This window comes from Nannospalax galili, unplaced genomic scaffold, assembly GCF_000622305.1.
Source record: "Nannospalax galili isolate Female #2095 unplaced genomic scaffold, S.galili_v1.0 scaffold824, whole genome shotgun sequence".
NCBI lineage: Eukaryota > Metazoa > Chordata > Mammalia > Rodentia > Spalacidae > Nannospalax > Nannospalax galili.
In genome coordinates this window covers 1,425,960-1,433,473 of record NW_008351697.1, presented here as the reverse complement: position 1 = coordinate 1,433,473, position 7,514 = coordinate 1,425,960, and the positions used below count along the sequence as shown (strand labels likewise).

The window sequence follows — 7,514 nt, the reverse complement described above, 5'->3', positions numbered from 1 at the left end:
ATGGAGTTCATACCAATAGTGAAATTCAATCAAAGTCAATTATTATTTTCTTTTGTAAAATAATTTATATCAATTCCAGTTATATATATAAATATATTTGAAAACTCAGAAAAATTGTTAGAACCATTTTTAATAAAATGTCTTTAAAAGAAAACCTGTTATCTTATAAATAAAATACATTGACTTGTGCACATTAATGTAAAAAATTAACCTTGTGGTGGCACAGGCCTTTAATCCCAGCAATCGGGAGGCAGAGGCAGGTGAATCTCTACGAATTCAAGGCTAGCCTGGTCTACAATAGTGAATTCCAGGCCACCTGGGGCTACAGGGAGACCCTGTCTCAAAAAGATAATAAAAGGTAAAACTTATGCACAATAATTTCTGATATTAACTCATTTTTAATTGCCCATTATTTTTAACTGACAGAATTTATCAAGGGCCAATGGCATAACAATATTCCTAACAAATTCTAGCATGACCCTGTCTACCCAAGGTAAAAAATGGTTTCATTTGCTCAAAAGCTCGACATTCTTATATTGTTTTAACTGTAACAATAAATTCTGCCGTTTAAAAAAAAAAGATTTGGCTATGGCGTATCTATAAATGATGAGTTTTTAGCATACTTAGAATGAGGATTAAAATAAATACCATCAGGACCTTTGACTTGGGTTTGTTCCAGCTAAGTGGGTACTGTAGCAGTTACACACAGTAGTAACTTTTATCAATGTTTTTAATGAAATTCTAACCCAAGTTTTCCAATAATGTCAACATTAGATTTTCTTTTCCTCACTCTACACGCCTTTTTCTGTAATGCTTGTGAAATATGCTGTGCTCTTGACTGGTGTTTAGTTCTTCATAATCTCCATATACAAATACATATTCCATCTTCCTTCTTCAGGCCATAGATATCTTCCTATAAAAGGATCTGGTTATGCTGTTTCCTCCCTGAAAAACGTTCACTGCCTTCAGGGCACCTGTCAACCATAGCTACATGTTAGAATTTCCAAGTGAGCTTCTGAGAACCAGCTTTACCTTAAATAATGTCCTGGGCTCCATCCTTCGCAATTATATTTTGTTAATCGGCTTACAGTGAGGATGCAATGTTCCTGCCATGATAATCTTTACATAACATCAGGGGTTTTGCCAGAATTTTCCCCTTCCGATATCAATCCCTTGCATGTGTCAGCTTTCAGGACTCAGCCCTTGTCATTTTGTAACCTCTTCCTCTGTTTTCCATTTCCACCCTCCTGTGGTTCCCTGTAATTCCGTGAATTACAGCAGCGTGCAGTTACTCAGTTCCCTGTAATTCTGTGAATTACAGTAGCATGCAGTTGCTCTGTTCTGACCCTCCAACAGGTCTAAGGGTCTGCACTGAGCTAGGACAGTAGTGCTCCTTGACCTAGAGTTGAACGTCACCTTTTGTCCTCCTGGCGCAGAGCTCCATCGCTCAAGGTCTCTACTCATGACTTTACCGCCTGCTCCTTCCTGTCTTCCTGCACTTCATTGCCATATTTAAAGCTTCAACCTTTCCTCGTTTTGTGACATCTTGCTTTATTGAGTATAATGTAGGGGTATGTTTTATATGCATTTACAGCAGTGTTGTTTCCTCTTCTAAACTTTAAAATAGTACAAATGCAACAGTACTCCCTTCCCTAAGAAAAATTCTATGAGCATAATTGTCTCTTATATCTAAGTACTCTTAAATTGTTTTGTATTGCAAACTTCAGCATGAAATAGTTCCTCATTTCTGATGTCATTCAACATATCTTTTCATTACGCACTGTTAGCATAAGAAAGTATACTCCTAAGATTTATTGCAATTTAGAGCTAAAGAAGCACTTATATAACTCAAGAAAGTTACAGCCCAGTAGTGCTCTAAGTAAAACGTCTGATAAGTACAGAACCATGCAACACTTGTGGAATCTATAAATTTCATTCATAAGGTTCGATAGGTGTGAGGCATTATTTATGAGATAGCATCAAAGACATTCTTTTAAAAATTAATAATCATTTAATTTAATCAACTCTCAACAATTTATTTGCATTAAAAGGTGTACATTTGTTTATTGAAAACACTTTTAATATCTTTCCCCATATACATCATCATCATAATAAAAGTGTTTTTAAGATTTCCCATGCACAATAGTTAGGGGAAATTTCCTTCTCTGGAAGTGATATGCCTTATGAGACATCAGTAAACAAATGTAGTTAAGGCCCAGGTCATGAGCTCTGTCACCTAAGTAACAGACTCTGGGAGCACCAGAGGTCATTGCTCTCTGAGTCTCATAACTTTGAATTAAACAGTAATTTTATAATAGTTATCTTTTTCTACCACCACAGTTTAATTTTCAAAATAACCGACATTTCCCAATTTTATTCAGCTAGGAGGGAATAAAATGTGTTGACCCCAGGACTGGGTTTTATTGTGGCCCTTGTTTTGCAACCTCCTAAGAATTTTGATATTCTTGATTTTGATCTTGATCCACAGTTTAGCTGTCTAAACATCAGGATTTAATATTTAAGGCTAAGCTTAGGAAGAAAAACATTCTCAAAAGAACATTGCATTACCAAATGGAAGTTATCTTGTCTCTAAATCTTTTACTCTACGAATTCCTACTATGGACGGACATGTCCATGACTACGTAGTCATCACCACCTTTATCTTCATTCTGAAGGTCGTGTTCTCTTTGGTTGCTCTGAAGCAAAATTAAATCACAAGAACACAAGTTGTATATCAGGAAATCCATGAAAGCTACTGAAATAGATGCCTGACTTAATGAAAATCTTTCCTTTACAGAAGTTTGAAAAAGTATTTGTGTCTGAATATCCCAGCATCAATAGTTATGCGGGTTATTTTTGTTTTTAATGTTTAAAAACACGGCACTTTTAAGTAGCAATACTATTCCATTATAGTTTCCACAGTTAACTTTAAAATGTATTACTGTACAGGCATGAAAATATGATTTCTATCAAAATCAGGCCTTCTAAATGGTCACTGTGCTTCAACCTGCAGTCATCCCCAGCAGCAGTGACCGACTTAACTGTGTGCCAGAACGGCTAACCTAGGACTGTGACTTCTGCCACTTGCTAGCTAGAGGAGTATGAGCTAGACCCTTTGTTAAACCTTCCCTACCTGCTTTGACATTAATAGGAATGGAAACAAAAAATGTATACTGGTGTTTAGAAATGGCAATTGCCATAATTCCATCTTCATTGAGACATAGTCCTGAGTATAATTTTATCAAGCTAATCAGTTCTATCCTTTAGTGAAACCAGGAATCTAGAAAATTCAGTTGATTTCTTTATACCACTGCTTGCCATGACATATTTGACTAATTTGATTTGAAAAGTACTTGATTTATTTTCCTGAAAAGATAGTCTTTTCAGTTTAAGACCTTTTTCATAAGAAATCTAAAGAGCTTATTATAAATGTCTTTATTTATAAATATCTTTATTATAACCTTTATTTTAAATATCTAAAAATAAGAGTGCCTGATTTTGACATTTTCAAATATCTCTTTGAAATACAAACAGCCTGAGTGGAACACAGTCCTCCAAAAATCTACGTTCTGTACTAAAAGTGGTTCGTACCATGACTTTTACTCTACAAAATCTATGGGATCCAACATTCATGATGAAATCAGCTCCAAAAATGGCATTGCTATTCTGAAGATTATGATAAAAGTGATGCTGAACCCGCTTGATCTGATGGGTCCCATTCCTTAGATGGCTGATGCACTCTTAGTTCAACACCCAAGCAGTGTGTGATTTTGGTTTACTTTTAGGTATCAGACTTTAGGCTAGACTATGAATCCCTTCCGTATCTCCAAAAGTCCATAGTCTTGTATATAAGAAGCACTTAAGACTTAAAAATGTTTTTTTTATAGAAAGATGTCCCATTTTTGTATTCAATAATGCCACCACCTTGCTCCTCTGAGCACAGTGAAATGGACAGAAAGAGGACTCAAGGAAAGGCAGTTTTCTTTTTCCTAAAGCATGCCTCTGAGGTGTAGAAAACTTCTGACATCTCTTAAATTTCAAAAGAGATTCATAGGCAGATAGATATTCTAGAAAAAGTGTGTCAGTTCTCAAGCTGATCACCTGCATTAGACTAAGTCATGACATGATTTTAACTAGAAAAACATCTCTTGAGCTCTGAGGTTTCATAGCTTTCTTTATTCAAGGTTGGGCACAAAGTGCAATCTTTACCTCTACTTCATACCTTCCCTTTATTTAGCACAGTACTATTCCACACTCCTTGATCTTTAAATGTAAAAATGGATAAAAAGCGGTAGATAGAATGCAATTCACTGTGGATTGTGCTCCATACCATAATGTGAATGAATCCAAGCTGAACTGGGCCTAGATAACTGGGTTCAGTTTGGATCCCATCCTTATTCAGGCTCAGGGGAAAGGCCCCAAAGACTAACATCTTCCTGGACTACCCAGTTCCAGAGTTAGGTTTGAAGCAATATGGCCCGAGAATGTGAAAATAAATGCTGGGTGTGGTGATGCATTCCTGTAACTCCAGCACTGCGGAGGCCAAGGCAGAACTGCAAGTTCCAGACCATTCTGGGGCCACACAGTGATCTCTCTCTCTCTCTCTCTCTCTCTCTCTCTCTCTCTCTCTCAAAAGCAAAGAGTGGTTTCCTTTCATAGCATCCTAATTATTACTGGTGAAGATTTAAGTGTTTGTGAGGCATTGATGACAAGTTAAATAACAGCAACAGCTTGGATGCCACTAAGGGAAGAAAACAGAGGATCCCCTCCCCTTAGAGTGGGCAGCCCTCCAAGGCAGAGCTCTGACCAGGCCTGGAGGCTGCACCAAGGTTTGTCCAAGCTCCATGCAGCTGCAGAGTTTGGAAAACTCTTGCAGGACTGCTGGATGAGTCCCAGAATGTCAACCTCGTTTTCAGCTTACTGGCTCTCTTTGCCTTGTGTCATGCTGACCTTATTGCTAAACACAGGTTTGTTTGTCTTCTTACGACTCATGGCAAAATGGGAAAACATTACTTTTAAGCTGGTTGAAAGCTTTTAACTGACGAAGCACTTTCAGAGAAATGTGAAGCAGGCAGTTAAAAAGATGTACTCGACCCATTCCTTCCAGGAAAATGTATGGTCTGAGTAGCTCTGCAGGGTGACATGAGTGCTGTGGTCCAGATTTAGTCAGACATGAGTAAACACATAAGAAGCATGTACGTCACTTTCAGGACAGATGCTGCAGCTGATTTTCTTTTTATTGCCTTCTAAACCTTAATACGACTCCAGCTATATCCTACCTACTAACTGCAAACTATTTTAAATGAAGCCCACTTAAATATGTTTTCTCTTGTCAGTTCTCTCTGAATCTTAATACTCCTTTGTCTGCTGTGTTTACTTGTCCTTTGAGTTTTTATTATTAACTATTTTAACCAGCAGTGGTTTTAAGCTTTTTGCTGTTGAAGGTAACTTTTGCATTGCTACCCTCCTTGCAGAAGAAAAGCTTGTATTTTTTTCTTTCTTTTAATTAATTTATTTATTTTTACATCCACTTCCCAGATGGCACCCTCCCATAGCCTCTCTCCCCCCACTAGAGCCCTTATACTCTGATATCCCTGCTAATGTCTGCTGTGTTGTCGGCACCCCCAGCCATTCCCCTCTCCTTGCCCTTCTGGTGAATCTAGTCAGCCTATCTAGAGGTCTTTGTTTTAGGAGGGTCAGCTGTTCCTCACCTAGCAGGGGCCAATATAATTTCATAAGAGTCCATATGTATAACTAAAGGCTACATACATAACAAGCAACAATACCAGACAGGCGATACCTTCTTTTGAGTTGGACAGGGTGGCCAAAGGGATTCCCAGGTAGTAACCCAGCATAGAACTGGGAAAATGAACAGCAGACCCCAATCTTATCCAAAGGAGTATTTTCTTCTTTTTAAAGCTTCTATTTTAATAATGATTCATCAAGCTGTGTCTATTAAGATATAATTGTTTTGTTTTCTAAATGTTTATTTTTAAATTTTCATTACTGTTTATTAATATTTTTAAAAAACTAGAGCATACAGATGTATTGAAAGAATGAAAAAAATACAATTTTTAATTCAGATTTCCCTTAAGGTAACAGCATCTTGTGGACTCCGCATGCAAACACTGCCCATATAAGGACTTACGTGGCATTAAAGAAGTGTTAGTGTTTTACTATTCAATGAAAAACCAATTTGAACTGCTGAGCCATGTACCAATACTTTTACAATGACTGCATTTTTTTTATGTTGGCTTAAGTTGGTAGGCACAATTTTTAATTTATTTTAACAGGGAAACAACCAATGAATTTCTATCAACTTTCTTGAACTGGTTTGTTAAGTAGGGATTTGAGGACATAATACATTATACAACATTAAATTTTCTTCTACTAAGAGCTTTACAATTTGTGACATACAGAAAGAAAACTGTATGTGGAATAATTACCAATGTATCACATTCCTGTCAAAACAGAGATGCAACTTGCTTGTTCTCCATATAGGGTAGAAATGACTGACTGGAATATATTTCATATGGTCAGGTCATCATTTGATATGGCCAGTGATAGAATGTGCCCCAAATGGCAGCCTTTCATTTTTATCATTTTAATCAACACCATTTTTTCATTTAATATTCTGTATATTTTAAGTTTTCTGAGGTATGCATAATTGACAAGAAAAATCAGAACAAAGAGGCCTCTATGTTTAAAATATTTTAAAATAACAACAGCAAAAATAAAAACAAAAAAGCCCTTTACACTGACACTTTGAAAAGGACAGAGAAAACATGAAAGTAGTTTGCAGAAGTAGGTATGACTTCCCAACATTATGTGGAAACTTACCTACAAAGAAGCAGATATTTTCCCTTGGCTGTTGAGGAACAGGATGGTCAGGAGATGAAAAGCCCAAAAGATGATGCACTGTGATAACAGTATGGAAAATGCTAGCACAATTACCAGTCACTAACCAAACATAAAATGTCAATACTCTTGGAGACTTGCTCCTGTGGTATTTAAGAGAGTTCTCAGTGTTCTGATGTGAAGCTGAGCAGTTTAGGGGAAAAGCCATTGGTCTATAATCTCTGTTTAGAAGTCAGCTGAGTGTTTTAAGATCTTAACATTTCCAGGTAAAATGGAGAGAAAAAATGGCTAGAACCAAATGATAATATATAATTTGATTTCTGATAATCAATATAATTTGATTTCTGATAATCAAAGTACCACTTTCAACTCTGAAACTACTAACTTTCTGGAGTTTATATCAATATGTCATGACCAATTCTTTTATCTATTCCAGTATAGAACAAATATGCCCTAAAGTAAAATTAAAAAAATAATGTCAAGTAGTGGTGATGATGGCAAAATTGAAAAGTGTTATTTTACCCAAGACTAGGGTCATATCCTGACATGGGTACTTGTCCTGGTGTGCTAGAGTTCTCCGAGAGGATCTGCTGGTCTTGGTTCACCCGTGGGGGCCGTCAGTGCCCCTGTTGGCATTCAGATCAGAAACATGTCAA

General features: G+C 36.8%; 1 non-coding gene across 1 annotated transcript; it reads left to right on the top strand.

Annotated features, from left to right (window-relative positions):
* The first annotated feature begins 7,379 nt into the window (after positions 1-7,379).
* On the top strand, positions 7,380-7,511 carry LOC115066892. The gene has a single exon (XR_003846343.1). It is a non-coding gene; the product is annotated as a small nucleolar RNA SNORA3/SNORA45 family (small nucleolar RNA).
* Positions 7,512-7,514: the final 3 nt, after the last annotated feature.